Genomic DNA, 15,527 nt, shown 5'->3' with positions numbered 1-15,527 from the left:
GAGAGTGCGGAGTTATGAGGAGGAGAGTGCGGGGTTGTGAGGTGGTGAGTGCGGGGTTGTGAGGAGGAGAGTGCGGGGTTGTGAGGGGGAGAGTGCGAGGTTGTGAGGAGGAGAGTGCGGGGTTGTCAGGAGGAGAGTGCGGGGTTGTGAGGAGGAGAGTGCGGGGTTCTGAGGAGGAGAGTGCGTGGTTGAGACGAGGAGAGTGAGGGTCTGTGAGGAGGAGGGTGTGGCGTTGTGAGGAGGAGAGTGCGGGGTTGTGAGGAGGAGAGTGTGGGATGTGAGGAGGAGAGTACGGGGTTGTGAGGGGGAGAGTGCGGGTCTGTGAGGAGGAGGGTGCGGGGTTGTGAGGAGGAGAGTGCGGGATTGTGAGGAGGAGAGTGTGGGTTGTGAGGAGGAGAGTGCGGGGTTGTGAGGAGGAGAGTGCGAGGTTGTGAGGAGGAGAGTGCGGGGCTGTGAGGAGGAGAGTGGGGGTTGTGAGGAGGAGAGTGCGGGGTTGTGAGGAGGAGAGTGCGTGGTTGTGAGGTGGAGGGTGCGGGGTTGTGAGGAGGAGAGTGGGGGGTTGTGAGGAGGAGAGTGCGGGGTTGTGAGAAGGGGAGTGCGGAGGCCGTGATGTGAGGAGGAGAGTGTGGGGTTGTGAGGAGGAGAGTGCGGGATTATGAGAAGGGGAGTGCGGGGTTGTGAGGGGGAGAGTGCGGGGCTGTGAGGAGGAGGGTGCGGGGCTGTGAGGAGGAGAGTGGGGGGTTTTGAGGAGGAGAGTGCGGGGTTGTGAGGAGGAGAGTGCGTGGTTGTGAGGTGGAGGGTGCGGGGTTGTGAGGAGGAGAGAGGGGGGTTGTGAGGAGGAGAGTGCGGGACTGTGAGGAGGAGAGTGGGGGGTTGTGAGGAGGAGAGTGCGGGGCTGTGAGGAGGAGAGTGCGGAGTTATGAGGAGGAGAGTGCGGGGTTGTGAGGAGGAGAGTGCGGGGTTGTGAGGTGGACATTGCGGGTTTGTGAGGAGGAGAGTGCGGGTTTGTGAGGAGGAGAGTGCGGAGTTATGAGGAGGAGAGTGCGGGGTTGTGAGGTGGTGAGTGCGGGGTTGTGAGGAGGAGAGTGCGGGGTTGTGAGGGGGAGAGTGCGAGGTTGTGAGGAGGAGAGTGCGGGGTTGTCAGGAGGAGAGTGCGGGTTTGTGAGGAGGAGAGTTCGCGGTTGTGAGGAGGAGAGTGCGGGGTTCTGAGGAGGAGAGTGCGTGGTTGAGACGAGGAGAGTGAGGGTTGTGAGGAGGAGAGTGCGGGGTTGTGAGGAGGAGAGTGCGGGGTTGTGAGGAGGAGAGTGTGGGTTGTGAGGAGGAGAGTGCGGGGTTGGGAGGAGGAGAGTGCGGGGTTGTGAGGAGGAGAGTGCGGGGTTGTGAGGAGGAGAGTGTGGGTTGTGAGGAGGAGAGTGCGGGGTTGTGAGGAGGAGAGTGTGGGTTGTGAGGAGGAGAGTGCGGGGTTGTGAGGGGGAGAGTGCGGGGCTGTGAGGAGGAGGGTGCGGGGTTGTGAGGAGGAGAGTGCGGGATTGTGAGGAGGAGAGTGTGGGTTGTGAGGAGGAGAGTGCGGGGTTGTGAGGAGGAGAGTGCGCGGTTGTGAGGAGGAGAGTGCGGGGCTGTGAGGAGGAGAGTGGGGGTTGTGAGGAGGAGAGTGCGGGGTTGTGAGGAGGAGAGTGCGTGGTTGTGAGGTGGAGGGTGCGGGGTTGTGAGGAGGAGAGTGCGGGACTGTGAGGAGGAGAGTGCGGGGTTGAGAGGAGGAGAGTGCGGGATTGTGAGGAGGAGAGTGCGGGGTTGTGAGGGGGAGAGTGCGGGGCTGTGAGGAGGAGGGTGCGGGGTTGTGAGGAGGAGAGTGTCGGTTGTGAGGAGGAGAGTGCGGGGTTGTGAGGAGGAGAGTGCGGGGTTGTGAGGAGGAGAGTGCGGGGCTTGAGGAGGAGAGTGGGGGTTGTGAGGAGGAGAGTGCGGGGTTGTGAGGAGGAGAGTGCGTGGTTGTGAGGTGGAGGGTGCGGGGTTGTGAGGAGGAGAGTGGGGGGTTGTGAGGAGGAGAGTGCGGGGTTGTGAGGAGGAGAGTGCGGGACTGTGAGGAGGAGAGTGCGGGGTTGAGAGGAGGAGAGTGAGCGGTTGTGAGGAGGAGAGTGGGGGTTGTGAGGAGGAGAGTGCGGGGTTGTGAGGAGGAGAGTGCGGGGCTGTGAGGAGGAGGGTGCGGGGTTGTGAGGAGGAGAGTGCGGGATTGTGAGGAGGAGAGTGCGGGATTGTGAGGAGGAGAGTGCGGGATTGTGAGGAGGAGAGTGTCGGTTGTGAGGAGGAGAGTGCGGGGTTGTGAGGAGGAGAGTGCGGGGTTGTGAGGAGGAGAGTGCGGGGCTTGAGGAGGAGAGTGGGGGTTGTGAGGAGGAGAGTGCGGGGTTGTGAAGAGGGGAATGCGGGGTTGTGAGCAGGAGTGTGCGGGGTTGTGAGTGGGAGAGTGCGAGTTTGTGAGGAGGAGAGTTCGCGGCTGTGAAGAGGAGAGTTCGGTGTTGCGAGGAGGAGAGTGCGGGGTTGTGAGGAGGAGAGTGCGGGGTTGTGAGGAGGAGAGTACGGGGCTGTGAGGAGTAGAGTGCGGGGTTGAGAGGAGGAGAGTGCGGGGTTCTGAGGAGGAGAGTGCGTGGTTGAGAGGAGGAGAGTGAGGGTTTGTGAGGAGGAGGGTGTGGTGTTGTGAGGGGGAGAGTGCGGGGCTGTGAGGAGGAGGGTGCGGGGTTGTGAGGAGGAGAGTGTGGGTTGTGAGGAGGAGAGTGCGGGGTTGTGAGGGGGAGAGTGCGAGGTTGTCAGGAGGAGAGTGCGGGGTAGTGAGGAGGAGAGTGCGGGGTTGTGAGGAGGAGAGTGCGGGGTTGTGAGGAGGAGAGTGCGTGGTTGTGAGGTGGAGGGTGCGGGGTTGTGAGGAGGAGAGTGCGGGGCTGTGAGGAGGAGAGTGCGGGGTTGAGAGGAGGAGAGTGAGCGGTTGTGAGGAGGAGAGTGCGGGACTGTGAGGAGGAGAGTGCGGGGTTGTGAGGAGGAGAGTGCGGGGTTGTGAGGTGGAGGGTGCGGGGTTGTGAAGAGCAAAGTGCGGGGCTGTGAGGAGGAGAGTGCAGGGTTGTGAGGTGGAGGGTACAGGGTTGTGAGGAGGAGAGTGCGGGGTTGTGAGAAGGGGAGTGCGGAGGCCGTGATGTGAGGAGGAGAGTGCGGGGTTGTGAGGAGGAGAGTGCGGGGTTGTGAGGTGGAGGGTGCGGGGTTGTGAAGAGCAGAGTGCGGGGCTGTGAGGAGGAGAGTGCGGGGTTGAGAGGAGGAGAGTGAGCGGTTGTGAGGAGGAGAGTGCGGGACTGTGAGGAGGAGAGTGCGGGGTTGTGAGGAGGAGAGTGCGGGGCTGTGAAGAGCAGAGTGCGGGGTTGTGAGGAGGAGAGTGCGGGGTTGTGAGGAGGAGAGTGCGGGGTTGTGAGGTGGAGGGTGCGGGGTTGTGAAGAGCAGAGTGCGGGGCTGTGAGGAGGAGAGTGCAGGGTTGTGAGGTGGAGGGTACAGGGTTGTGAGGAGGAGAGTGCGGGGTTGTGAGAAGGGGAGTGCGGAGGCCGTGATGTGAGGAGGAGAGTGCGGGGTTGTGAGGAGGAGAGTGCGGGGTTGTGAGGTGGAGGGTGCGGGGTTGTGAAGAGCAGAGTGCGGGGTTGTGAGGAGGAGAGTGCGAAGTTGTGAGGAGGAGAGTGCAGGGCTGTGAGGAGGAGAGTGCGGGGTTGTGAGGAGGAGAGTGCGGGGTTGTGAGGAGGGGAGTGCGGGGTTGTGAGGAGGAGAGTGCAGGGCTGTGAGGAGGAGAGTGCGGGGTTGTGAGGAGGAGAGTGCGGGGTTGTGAGGAGGAGAGTGCTGGGCTGTGAGGAGGAGAGTGCGGGGTTGTGAGGAGGAGAGTGCGGGGTTGTGAGGAGGAGAGTGCGGGGTTGTGAGGAGGAGAGTGCGGGGTTGTGAGGAGGAGAGTGCGGGGTTGTGAGGAGGAGAGTGCGGGGTTGTGAGGAGGAGAGTTCGCGGCTGTGAGGAGGAGAGTTAGGGGTTGCGAGGAGGAGAGTGCGGGCTGTGAGTTGGAGAGTGCGGGACTGTGAGGAGGAGAGTGCGGGGTTGTGAGGAGGAGAGTGCGGGGTTGTGAGGAGGAGAGTGCGGGGTTGTGAGGAGAAGAGTGCGGGGTTGTGAGGAGGAGAGTGCGGGGTTGTGAGGAGGAGCGTGCGGGGTTGTGAGGAGGAGAGTGCGGGGCTGTGAGTTGGAGAGTGCGGGACTGTGAGGAGGAGAGTGCGGGGTTGTGAGGAGGAGAGTTAGGGGTTGCGAGGAGGAGAGTGCGGGGCTGTGAGTTGGAGAGTGCGGGGCTGTGAGGAGGAGAGTGCGGGGTTGTGAGGAGGAGAGTGCGGGGTTCTGAGGAGGAGAGTGCGTGGTTGAGAGGAGAAGGGTGAGGGTTTGTGAGGAGGAGGGTGCGGTGTTGTGAGGGGGAGAGTGCGGGGCTGTGAGGAGGAGAGTGCGGGGCTGTGAGTTGGAGAGTGCGGGGCTGTGAGGAGGAGAGTGCGGGGTTGTGAGGAGGAGAGTGCGGGTTTGTGAGGAGGAGAGTGCGGAGTTATGAGGAGGAGAGTGCGGGGTTGTGAGGTGGTGAGTGCGGGGTTGTGAGGAGGAGAGTGCGGGGTTGTGAGGGGGAGAGTGCGAGGTTGTGAGGAGGAGAGTGCGGGGTTGTCAGGAGGAGAGTGCGGGGTTGTGAGGAGGCGAGTGCGGGTTTGTGAGGAGGAGAGTTCACGGTTGTGAGGAGGAGAGTGCGGGGTTCTGAGGAGGAGAGTGCGTGGTTGAGACGAGGAGAGTGAGGGTCTGTGAGGAGGAGAGTGGGGGTTGTGAGGAGGAGAGTGCGGGGTTGTGAGGAGGAGAGTGCGTGGTTGTGAGGTGGAGGGTGCGGGGTTGTGAGGAGGAGAGTGGGGGGTTGTGAGGAGGAGAGTGCGGGGTTGTGAGAAGGGGAGTGCGGAGGCCGTGATGTGAGGAGGAGAGTGTGGGGTTGTGAGGAGGAGAGTGCGGGGTTATGAGAAGGGGAGTGCGGGGTTGTGAGGGGGAGAGTGCGGGGCTGTGAGGAGGAGGGTGCGGGGCTGTGAGGAGGAGAGTGGGGGGTTTTGAGGAGGAGAGTGCGGGGTTGTGAGGAGGAGAGTGCGTGGTTGTGAGGTGGAGGGTGCGGGGTTGTGAGGAGGAGAGTGGGGGGTTGTGAGGAGGAGAGTGCGGGACTGTGAGGAGGAGAGTGGGGGGTTGTGAGGAGGAGAGTGCGGGGCTGTGAGGAGGAGAGTGCGGGGTTGTGAGGTGGACATTGCGGGGTTGTGAGGAGGAGAGTGCGGGTTTGTGAGGAGGAGAGTGCGGAGTTATGAGGAGGAGAGTGCGGGGTTGTGAGGTGGTGAGTGCGGGGTTGTGAGGAGGAGAGTGCGGGGTTGTGAGGGGGAGAGTGCGAGGTTGTGAGGAGGAGAGTGCGGGGTTGTCAGGAGGAGAGTGCGGGGTTGTGAGGAGGAGAGTTCGCGGTTGTGAGGAGGAGAGTGCGGGGTTCTGAGGAGGAGAGTGCGTGGTTGAGACGAGGAGAGTGAGGGTTTGTGAGGAGGGTGTGGTGTTGTGAGGCGGAGAGTGCGGGGTTGTGAGGAGGAGAGTGTGGGTTGTGAGGAGGAGAGTGCGGGGTTGGGAGGAGGAGAGTGCGGGGTTGTGAGGAGGAGAGTGCGGGGTTGTGAGGAGGAGAGTGCGGGGTTGTGAGGAGGAGAGTGTGGGTTGTGAGGAGGAGAGTGCGGGGTTGTGAGGGGGAGAGTGCGGGGCTGTGAGGAGGAGGGTGCGGGGTTGTGAGGAGGAGAGTGCGGGATTGTGAGGAGGAGAGTGTGGGTTGTGAGGAGGAGAGTGCGGGGTTGTGAGGAGGAGAGTGCGGGGTTGTGAGGAGGAGAGTGCGGGGTTGTGAGGAGGAGAGTGCGGGACTGTGAGGAGGAGAGTGGGGGGTTGTGAGGAGGAGAGTGTGGGTTGTGAGGAGGAGAGTGCGGGGTTGTGAGGGGGAGAGTGCGGGGTTGTGAGGTGGTGAGGGCGGGGTTGTGAGGAGGAGAGTGCGGGACTGTGAGGAGGAGAGTGGGGGTTGTGAGGAGAGTGTGGGTTGTGAGGAGGAGAGTGCGGGGTTGTGAGGAGGAGAGTGTGGGTTGTGAGGAGGAGAGTGCGGGGTTGTGAGGGGGAGAGTGCGGGGTTGTGAGGTGGTGAGGGCGGGGTTGTGAGGAGGAGAGTGCGGGACTGTGAGGAGGAGAGTGGGGGGTTGTGAGGAGGAGAGTGCGGGGCTGTGAGGAGGAGAGTGCGGGGTTGTGAGGTGGACATTGCGGGGTTGTGAGGAGGAGAGTGCGGGTTTGTGAGGAGGAGAGTGCGGAGTTATGAGGAGGAGAGTGCGGGGTTGTGAGGTGGTGAGTGCGGGGTTGTGAGGAGGAGAGTGCGGGGTTGTGAGGGGGAGAGTGCGAGGTTGTGAGGAGGAGAGTGCGGGGTTGTCAGGAGGAGAGTGCGGGGTTGTGAGGAGGAGAGTGCGGGGTTCTGAGGAGGAGAGTGCGTGGTTGAGACGAGGAGAGTGAGGGTCTGTGAGGAGGAGGGTGTGGCGTTGTGAGGAGGAGAGTGCGGGGTTGTGAGGAGGAGAGTGTGGGATGTGAGGAGGAGAGTACGGGGTTGTGAGGGGGAGAGTGCGGGTCTGTGAGGAGGAGGGTGCGGGGTTGTGAGGAGGAGAGTGCGGGATTGTGAGGAGGAGAGTGTGGGTTGTGAGGAGGAGAGTGCGGGGTTGTGAGGAGGAGAGTGCGAGGTTGTGAGGAGGAGAGTGCGGGGCTGTGAGGAGGAGAGTGGGGGTTGTGAGGAGGAGAGTGCGGGGTTGTGAGGAGGAGAGTGCGTGGTTGTGAGGTGGAGGGTGCGGGGTTGTGAGGAGGAGAGTGGGGGGTTGTGAGGAGGAGAGTGCGGGGTTGTGAGAAGGGGAGTGCGGAGGCCGTGATGTGAGGAGGAGAGTGTGGGGTTGTGAGGAGGAGAGTGCGGGATTATGAGAAGGGGAGTGCGGGGTTGTGAGGGGGAGAGTGCGGGGCTGTGAGGAGGAGGGTGCGGGGCTGTGAGGAGGAGAGTGGGGGGTTTTGAGGAGGAGAGTGCGGGGTTGTGAGGAGGAGAGTGCGTGGTTGTGAGGTGGAGGGTGCGGGGTTGTGAGGAGGAGAGAGGGGGGTTGTGAGGAGGAGAGTGCGGGACTGTGAGGAGGAGAGTGGGGGGTTGTGAGGAGGAGAGTGCGGGGCTGTGAGGAGGAGAGTGCGGGGTTGTGAGGTGGACATTGCGGGTTTGTGAGGAGGAGAGTGCGGGTTTGTGAGGAGGAGAGTGCGGAGTTATGAGGAGGAGAGTGCGGGGTTGTGAGGTGGTGAGTGCGGGGTTGTGAGGAGGAGAGTGCGGGGTTGTGAGGGGGAGAGTGCGAGGTTGTGAGGAGGAGAGTGCGGGGTTGTCAGGAGGAGAGTGCGGGTTTGTGAGGAGGAGAGTTCGCGGTTGTGAGGAGGAGAGTGCGGGGTTCTGAGGAGGAGAGTGCGTGGTTGAGACGAGGAGAGTGAGGGTTGTGAGGAGGAGAGTGCGGGGTTGTGAGGAGGAGAGTGCGGGGTTGTGAGGAGGAGAGTGTGGGTTGTGAGGAGGAGAGTGCGGGGTTGGGAGGAGGAGAGTGCGGGGTTGTGAGGAGGAGAGTGCGGGGTTGTGAGGAGGAGAGTGTGGGTTGTGAGGAGGAGAGTGCGGGGTTGTGAGGAGGAGAGTGTGGGTTGTGAGGAGGAGAGTGCGGGGTTGTGAGGGGGAGAGTGCGGGGCTGTGAGGAGGAGGGTGCGGGGTTGTGAGGAGGAGAGTGCGGGATTGTGAGGAGGAGAGTGTGGGTTGTGAGGAGGAGAGTGCGGGGTTGTGAGGAGGAGAGTGCGCGGTTGTGAGGAGGAGAGTGCGGGGCTGTGAGGAGGAGAGTGGGGGTTGTGAGGAGGAGAGTGCGGGGTTGTGAGGAGGAGAGTGCGGGGTTGTGAGGAGGAGAGTGCGGGGTTGTGAGGTGGAGGGTGCGGGGTTGTGAGGAGGAGAGTGCGGGGTTGTGAGGAGGAGAGTGCGGGACTGTGAGGAGGAGAGTGCGGGGTTGAGAGGAGGAGAGTGCGGGATTGTGAGGAGGAGAGTGCGGGGTTGTGAGGGGGAGAGTGCGGGGCTGTGAGGAGGAGGGTGCGGGGTTGTGAGGAGGAGAGTGCGGGATTGTGAGGAGGAGAGTGTCGGTTGTGAGGAGGAGAGTGCGGGGTTGTGAGGAGGAGAGTGCGGGGTTGTGAGGAGGAGAGTGCGGGGCTTGAGGAGGAGAGTGGGGGTTGTGAGGAGGAGAGTGCGGGGTTGTGAGGAGGAGAGTGCGTGGTTGTGAGGTGGAGGGTGCGGGGTTGTGAGGAGGAGAGTGGGGGGTTGTGAGGAGGAGAGTGCGGGGTTGTGAGGAGGAGAGTGCGGGACTGTGAGGAGGAGAGTGCGGGGTTGAGAGGAGGAGAGTGAGCGGTTGTGAGGAGGAGAGTGGGGGTTGTGAGGAGGAGAGTGTCGGTTGTGAGGAGGAGAGTGCGGGGTTGTGAGGAGGAGAGTGCGGGGTTGTGAGGAGGAGAGTGCGGGGTTGTGAGGAGGAGAGTGCGGGGTTGTGAGGAGGAGAGTGCGGGGTTGTGAGGAGGAGAGTGCGGGGCTGTGAGGTGGAGGGTGCGGGGTTGTGAAGAGCAAAGTGCGGGGCTGTGAGGAGGAGAGTGCAGGGTTGTGAGGTGGAGGGTACAGGGTTGTGAGGAGGAGAGTGCGGGGTTGTGAGAAGGGGAGTGCGGAGGCCGTGATGTGAGGAGGAGAGTGCGGGGTTGTGAGGAGGAGAGTGCGGGGTTGTGAGGTGGAGGGTGCGGGGTTGTGAAGAGCAGAGTGCGGGGTTGTGAGGAGGAGAGTGCGGGGTTGTGAGGAGGAGAGTGCGGGGTTGAGAGGAGGAGAGTGAGCGGTTGTGAGGAGGAGAGTGCGGGACTGTGAGGAGGAGAGTGCGGGGTTGTGAGGAGGAGAGTGCGGGGCTGTGAAGAGCAGAGTGCGGGGTTGTGAGGAGGAGAGTGCGGGGTTGTGAGGAGGAGAGTGCGGGGTTGTGAGGTGGAGGGTGCGGGGTTGTGAAGAGCAGAGTGCGGGGCTGTGAGGAGGAGAGTGCAGGGTTGTGAGGTGGAGGGTACAGGGTTGTGAGGAGGAGAGTGCGGGGTTGTGAGAAGGGGAGTGCGGAGGCCGTGATGTGAGGAGGAGAGTGCGGGGTTGTGAGGAGGAGAGTGCGGGGTTGTGAGGTGGAGGGTGCGGGGTTGTGAAGAGCAGAGTGCGGGGTTGTGAGGAGGAGAGTGCGAAGTTGTGAGGAGGAGAGTGCAGGGCTGTGAGGAGGAGAGTGCGGGGTTGTGAGGAGGAGAGTGCGGGGTTGTGAGGAGGGGAGTGCGGGGTTGTGAGGAGGAGAGTGCAGGGCTGTGAGGAGGAGAGTGCGGGGTTGTGAGGAGGAGAGTGCGGGGTTGTGAGGAGGAGAGTGCTGGGCTGTGAGGAGGAGAGTGCGGGGTTGTGAGGAGGAGAGTGCGGGGTTGTGAGGAGGAGAGTGCGGGGTTGTGAGGAGGAGAGTGCGGGGTTGTGAGGAGGAGAGTGCGGGGTTGTGAGGAGGAGAGTGCGGGGTTGTGAGGAGGAGAGTTCGCGGCTGTGAGGAGGAGAGTTAGGGGTTGCGAGGAGGAGAGTGCGGGCTGTGAGTTGGAGAGTGCGGGACTGTGAGGAGGAGAGTGCGGGGTTGTGAGGAGGAGAGTGCGGGGTTGTGAGGAGGAGAGTGCGGGGTTGTGAGGAGAAGAGTGCGGGGTTGTGAGGAGGAGAGTGCGGGGTTGTGAGGAGGAGCGTGCGGGGTTGTGAGGAGGAGAGTGCGGGGCTGTGAGTTGGAGAGTGCGGGACTGTGAGGAGGAGAGTGCGGGGTTGTGAGGAGGAGAGTTAGGGGTTGCGAGGAGGAGAGTGCGGGGCTGTGAGTTGGAGAGTGCGGGGCTGTGAGGAGGAGAGTGCGGGGTTGTGAGGAGGAGAGTGCGGGGTTCTGAGGAGGAGAGTGCGTGGTTGAGAGGAGAAGGGTGAGGGTTTGTGAGGAGGAGGGTGCGGTGTTGTGAGGGGGAGAGTGCGGGGCTGTGAGGAGGAGAGTGCGGGGCTGTGAGTTGGAGAGTGCGGGGCTGTGAGGAGGAGAGTGCGGGGTTGTGAGGAGGAGAGTGCGGGTTTGTGAGGAGGAGAGTGCGGAGTTATGAGGAGGAGAGTGCGGGGTTGTGAGGTGGTGAGTGCGGGGTTGTGAGGAGGAGAGTGCGGGGTTGTGAGGGGGAGAGTGCGAGGTTGTGAGGAGGAGAGTGCGGGGTTGTCAGGAGGAGAGTGCGGGGTTGTGAGGAGGAGAGTTCGCGGTTGTGAGGAGGAGAGTGCGGGGTTCTGAGGAGGAGAGTGCGTGGTTGAGACGAGGAGAATGAGGGTTTGTGAGGAGGGTGTGGTGTTGTGAGGAGGAGAGTGCGGGGTTGTGAGGAGGAGAGTGTGGGTTGTGAGGAGGAGAGTGCGGGGTTGGGAGGAGGAGAGTGCGGGGTTGTGAGGAGGAGAGTGCGGGGTTGTGAGGAGGAGAGTGCGGGTCGTGCTGTGAGGAGGAGAGTGCGGGGTTGTGACGGGGAGAGTGCGGGGCTGTGAGGAGGAGAGTGCGGGGTTGTGAGGAGGAGAGTGCGGGTCGTGCTGTGAGGAGGAGAGTGCGGGGTTGTGAGGGGGAGAGTGCGAGGTTGTGAGGAGGAGAGTGCGGGGTTGTGAGGAGGAGAGTGCGGGGCTGTGAGGAGGAGAGTGCGGGGTTGGGAGGAGGAGAGTGTGGGTTGTGAGGAGGAGAGTGCGGGGTTGTGAGGAGGAGAGTGCGGAGTTGTGACGGGGAGAGTGCGGGGCTGTGAGGAGGAGGGTGCGGGGTTGTGAGGAGGAGAGTGCGGGGTTGTGAGGGGGAGAGTGCGGGGTTGTGAGGTGGTGAGTGCGGGGTTGTGAGGAGGAGAGTGCGGGACTGTGAGGAGGAGAGTGGGGGGTTGTGAGGAGGAGAGTGCGGGGCTGTGAGGAGGAGAGTGCGGGGTTGTGAGGTGGACATTGCGGGGTTGTGAGGAGGAGAGTGCGGGTTTGTGAGGAGGAGAGTGCGGGGTTGTGAGGAGGAGAGTGTGGGTTGTGAGGAGGAGAGTGCGGGTCTGTGAGGAGGAGAGTGTGGGTTGTGAGGAGGAGAGTGCGGGTTTGTGAGGAGGAGAGTGCGGGGTTGTGAGGAGGAGAGTGTGGGTTGTGAGGAGGAGAGTGCGGGGTTGTGAGGAGGAGAGTGTGGGTTGTGAGGAGGAGAGTGCGGGGTTGTGAGGAGGAGAGTGTGGGTTGTGAGGAGGAGAGTGCGGGGTTGTGAGGAGGAGAGTGTGGGTTGTGAGGAGGAGAGTGCGGGGTTGTGACGGGGAGAGTGCGGGGCTGTGAGGAGGAGGGTGCGGGGTTGTGAGGAGGAGAGTGCGGGGTTGTGAGGGGGAGAGTGCGGGGTTGTGAGGTGGTGAGTGCGGGGTTGTGAGGAGGAGAGTGCGGGACTGTGAGGAGGAGAGTGGGGGGTTGTGAGGAGGAGAGTGCGGGGCTGTGAGGAGGAGAGTGCGGGGTTGTGAGGTGGACATTGCGGGGTTGTGAGGAGGAGAGTGCGGGTTTGTGAGGAGGAGAGTGCGGAGTTATGAGGAGGAGAGTGCGGGGTTGTGAGGTGGTGAGTGCGGGGTTGTGAGGAGGAGAGTGCGGGGTTGTGAGGGGGAGAGTGCGAGGTTGTGAGGAGGAGAGTGCGGGGTTGTCAGGAGGAGAGTGCGGGGTTGTGAGGAGGAGAGTGCGGGTTTGTGAGGAGGAGAGTTCACGGTTGTGAGGAGGAGAGTGCGGGGTTCTGAGGAGGAGAGTGCGTGGTTGAGACGAGGAGAGTGAGGGTCTGTGAGGAGGAGGGTGTGGTGTTGTAAGGAGGAGAGTGCGGGGTTGTGAGGAGGAGAGTGTGGGATGTGAGGAGGAGAGTACGGGGTTGTGAGGGGGAGAGTGCGGGTCTGTGAGGAGGAGGGTGCGGGGTTGTGAGGAGGAGAGTGCGGGATTGTGAGGAGGAGAGTGTGGGTTGTGAGGAGGAGAGTGCGGGGTTGTGAGGAGGAGAGTGCGAGGTTGTGAGGAGGAGAGTGCGGGGCTGTGAGGAGAAGAGTGGGGGTTGTGAGGAGGAGAGTGCGGGGTTGTGAGGAGGAGAGTGCGTGGTTGTGAGGTGGAGGGTGCGGGGTTGTGAGGAGGAGAGTGGGGGGTTGTGAGGAGGAGAGTGCGGGGTTGTGAGAAGGGGAGTGCGGAGGCCGTGATGTGAGGAGGAGAGTGTGGGGTTGTGAGGAGGAGAGTGCGGGGTTATGAGAAGGGGAGTGCGGGGTTGTGAGGGGGAGAGTGCGGGGCTGTGAGGAGGAGGGTGCGGGGCTGTGAGGAGGAGAGTGGGGGGTTTTGAGGAGGAGAGTGCGGGGTTGTGAGGAGGAGAGTGCGTGGTTGTGAGGTGGAGGGTGCGGGGTTGTGAGGAGGAGAGTGGGGGGTTGTGAGGAGGAGAGTGCGGGACTGTGAGGAGGAGAGTGGGGGGTTGTGAGGAGGAGAGTGCGGGGCTGTGAGGAGGAGAGTGCGGGGTTGTGAGGTGGACATTGCGGGGTTGTGAGGAGGAGAGTGCGGGTTTGTGAGGAGGAGAGTGCGGAGTTATGAGGAGGAGAGTGCGGGGTTGTGAGGTGGTGAGTGCGGGGTTGTGAGGAGGAGAGTGCGGTGTTGTGAGGGGGAGAGTGCGAGGTTGTGAGGAGGAGAGTGCGGGGTTGTCAGGAGGAGAGTGCGGGGTTGTGAGGAGGAGAGTTCGCGGTTGTGAGGAGGAGAGTGCGGGGTTCTGAGGAGGAGAGTGCGTGGTTGAGACGAGGAGAGTGAGGGTTTGTGAGGAGGGTGTGGTGTTGTGAGGAGGAGAGTGCGGGGTTGTGAGGAGGAGAGTGTGGGTTGTGAGGAGGAGAGTGCGGGGTTGGGAGGAGGAGAGTGCGGGGTTGTGAGGAGGAGAGTGCGGGGTTGTGAGGAGGAGAGTGTGGGTTGTGAGGAGGAGAGTGCGGGGTTGTGAGGAGGAGAGTGTGGGTTGTGAGGAGGAGAGTGCGGGGTTGTGAGGGGGAGAGTGCGGGGCTGTGAGGAGGAGAGTGTGGGTTGTGAGGAGGAGAGTGCGGGGTTGTGAGGGGGAGAGTGCGGGGTTGTGAGGTGGTGAGTGCGGGGTTGTGAGGAGGAGAGTGCGGGACTGTGAGGAGGAGAGTGGGGGGTTGTGAGGAGGAGAGTGCGGGGTTGTGAGGAGGAGAGTTCACGGTTGTGAGGAGGAGAGTGCGGGGTTCTGAGGAGGAGAGTGCGTGGTTGAGACGAGGAGAGTGAGGGTCTGTGAGGAGGAGGGTGTGGTGTTGTGAGGAGGAGAGTGCGGGGTTGTGAGGAGGAGAGTGTGGGATGTGAGGAGGAGAGTACGGGGTTGTGAGGGGGAGAGTGCGGGTCTGTGAGGAGGAGGGTGCGGGGTTGTGAGGAGGAGAGTGCGGGATTGTGAGGAGGAGAGTGTGGGTTGTGAGGAGGAGAGTGCGGGGTTGTGAGGAGGAGAGTGCGAGGTTGTGAGGAGGAGAGTGCGGGGCTGTGAGGAGGAGAGTGGGGGTTGTGAGGAGGAGAGTGCGGGGTTGTGAGGAGGAGAGTGCGTGGTTGTGAGGTGGAGGGTGCGGGGTTGTGAGGAGGAGAGTGGGGGGTTGTGAGGAGGAGAGTGCGGGGTTGTGAGAAGGGGAGTGCGGAGGCCGTGATGTGAGGAGGAGAGTGTGGGGTTGTGAGGAGGAGAGTGCGGGGTTATGAGGAGGAGGGTGCGGGGCTGTGAGGAGGAGAGTGGGGGGTTTTGAGGAGGAGAGTGCGGGGTTGTGAGGAGGAGAGTGCGTGGTTGTGAGGTGGAGGGTGCGGGGTTGTGAGGAGGAGAGTGGGGGGTTGTGAGGAGGAGAGTGCGGGACTGTGAGGAGGAGAGTGGGGGGTTGTGAGGAGGAGAGTGCGGGGCTGTGAGGAGGAGAGTGCGGGGTTGTGAGGTGGACATTGCGGGGTTGTGAGGAGGAGAGTGCGGGTTTGTGAGGAGGAGAGTGCGGAGTTATGAGGAGGAGAGTGCGGGGTTGTGAGGTGGTGAGTGCGGGGTTGTGAGGAGGAGAGTGCGGGGTTGTGAGGGGGAGAGTGCGAGGTTGTGAGGAGGAGAGTGCGGGGTTGTCAGGAGGAGAGTGCGGGGTTGTGAGGAGGAGAGTTCGCGGTTGTGAGGAGGAGAGTGCGGGGTTCTGAGGAGGAGAGTGCGTGGTTGAGACGAGGAGAGTGAGGGTTTGTGAGGAGGGTGTGGTGTTGTGAGGCGGAGAGTGCGGGGTTGTGAGGAGGAGAGTGTGGGTTGTGAGGAGGAGAGTGCGGGGTTGGGAGGAGGAGAGTGCGGGGTTGTGAGGAGGAGAGTGCGGGGTTGTGAGGAGGAGAGTGTGGGTTGTGAGGAGGAGAGTGCGGGGTTGTGAGGAGGAGAGTGTGGGTTGTGAGGAGGAGAGTGCGGGGTTGTGAGGGGGAGAGTGCGGGGCTGTGAGGAGGAGGGTGCGGGGTTGTGAGGAGGAGAGTGCGGGATTGTGAGGAGGAGAGTGTGGGTTGTGAGGAGGAGAGTGCGGGGTTGTGAGGAGGAGAGTGCGGGGTTGTGAGGAGGAGAGTGCGGGGCTGTGAGGAGGAGAGTGGGGGTTGTGAGGAGAGTGTGGGTTGTGAGGAGGAGAGTGCGGGGTTGTGAGGAGGAGAGTGTGGGTTGTGAGGAGGAGAGTGCGGGGTTGTGAGGGGGAGAGTGCGGGGTTGTGAGGTGGTGAGGGCGGGGTTGTGAGGAGGAGAGTGCGGGACTGTGAGGAGGAGAGTGGGGGGTTGTGAGGAGGAGAGTGCGGGGCTGTGAGGAGGAGAGTGCGGGGTTGTGAGGTGGACATTGCGGGGTTGTGAGGAGGAGAGTGCGGGTTTGTGAGGAGGAGAGTGCGGAGTTATGAGGAGGAGAGTGCGGGGTTGTGAGGTGGTGAGTGCGGGGTTGTGAGGAGGAGAGTGCGGGGTTGTGAGGGGGAGAGTGCGAGGTTGTGAGGAGGAGAGTGCGGGGTTGTCAGGAGGAGAGTGCGGGGTTGTGAGGAGGAGAGTGCGGGGTTCTGAGGAGGAGAGTGCGTGGTTGAGACGAGGAGAGTGAGGGTCTGTGAGGAGGAGGGTGTGGCGTTGTGAGGAGGAGAGTGCGGGGTTGTGAGGAGGAGAGTGTGGGATGTGAGGAGGAGAGTACGGGGTTGTGAGGGGGAGAGTGCGGGTCTGTGAGGAGGAGGGTGCGGGGTTGTGAGGAGGAGAGTGCGGGATTGTGAGGAGGAGAGTGTGGGTTGTGAGGAGGAGAGTGCGGGGCTGTGAGGAGGAGAGTGGGGGTTGTGAGGAGGAGAGTGCGGGGTTGTGAGGAGGAGAGTGGGGGGTTGTGAGGAGGAGAGTGCGGGGTTGTGAGA

Source organism: Pristiophorus japonicus, unplaced genomic scaffold, assembly GCF_044704955.1.
Source record: "Pristiophorus japonicus isolate sPriJap1 unplaced genomic scaffold, sPriJap1.hap1 HAP1_SCAFFOLD_213, whole genome shotgun sequence".
NCBI classification, from domain to species: Eukaryota; Metazoa; Chordata; class Chondrichthyes; family Pristiophoridae; genus Pristiophorus; species Pristiophorus japonicus.
The sequence above is the reverse complement of the archived record's forward strand: the minus strand, read 5'-3'. Positions refer to the sequence as shown.